The sequence below is a fragment of the Sinocyclocheilus rhinocerous genome, unplaced genomic scaffold (assembly GCF_001515625.1).
Source record: "Sinocyclocheilus rhinocerous isolate Xijiao unplaced genomic scaffold, SAMN03320098_v1.1 scaffold3296, whole genome shotgun sequence".
NCBI classification, from domain to species: Eukaryota; Metazoa; Chordata; class Actinopteri; order Cypriniformes; family Cyprinidae; genus Sinocyclocheilus; species Sinocyclocheilus rhinocerous.
Genome location: NW_015624426.1, coordinates 29,521 through 30,730, shown reverse-complemented (window position 1 = coordinate 30,730; position 1,210 = coordinate 29,521).

Here is a 1,210-nt window from a genome sequence, read left to right as displayed (position 1 = left end):
AAAGTATAATTTCATAGATATTGTTAATAGTTGTTCATATTAAAATGTATAAACTTAATACAGGACCTAGATTATTTATTTAGCAAAATATTGCCATTTTAATAAATATTAAATGTAATTTATTAAAAATTGCTGCTGCTCCAATTAAGCTCTTCCACATTGAATGTCAATGTAAATACTTCATAAACAGACTTTAAATATTAACTGATCAGTCACTTTAAGTTAATCTTTATAAATAACTTTTTTTTTTTTTAATAGTTGTAAGATAACAAAATCTAGACGTAACTATGCCCAACGATGAAAAAGGCATGCTGTTTGTACAGAGAAGGAGCCATCAGAAACCTGTTGTATCCGTCCAGGAAAAAAGCGACTAAAGGCTGGAATACACTACACGACTTTTACAATTTGAACAGATTTTTAAAACACCAGGCATCATACACTTACTGACTTTGTAAATAGTGGCAAAGGAAAACTGGGCATCATACACTAAACGACTGAGAATGATACACTACCAGACTTTAAATTCATTCAAAAATTCATTAAATTCATCACAACAAACTCACACAGAAACGTGTGCATTGTTGCTAGATGCAGCATGACAAATGAAAACAATATTTATTCTAAAATCGGCTGAAAATATCAAACATTTTTGATACCCTCCGACTGGATGGAATCAGTCTGAAGCTAAAGAATAGAAATAAGTTGACATCCATTTAATAAGAGGCTTCATAATGAGGCTAATTTCTGTGCTCAGAATGTTTTATTGGTTTGTTTTATTTGATTTTTGAATGCGTGTACTTAGCTGAACGCAGACTAGTGTAGATGTTGCAATGTGTTTGAATGACACTTCACTATGAATATATAAATGATCAAATTGAATGCCTTGTTGCTTGATTAGAGTTCTGGTTTTTTTTTATGATTGACTGTACTTTCAAATAAAACATTTTTCAATTATTCTTTCAAAACATTGTTCAAAATAAACACGAATTTTTAATAAAACATGATGTGAGCTTATTGGGAACAGGGGTGTGCTTAAAGGGTACAAAAATGCACCCATTAAGCACAGCCGGACTTTTTGCATTTAATGATGTATATCTTAATTGAAATGCTTTTGTCGTTTAAAATAAAATAAAATATTATTGTGTGAGAGATTACGATTTTATTTGAACAACTTCTTTAACTAAAAATGTCTCAATGTAGATTTTGGTGA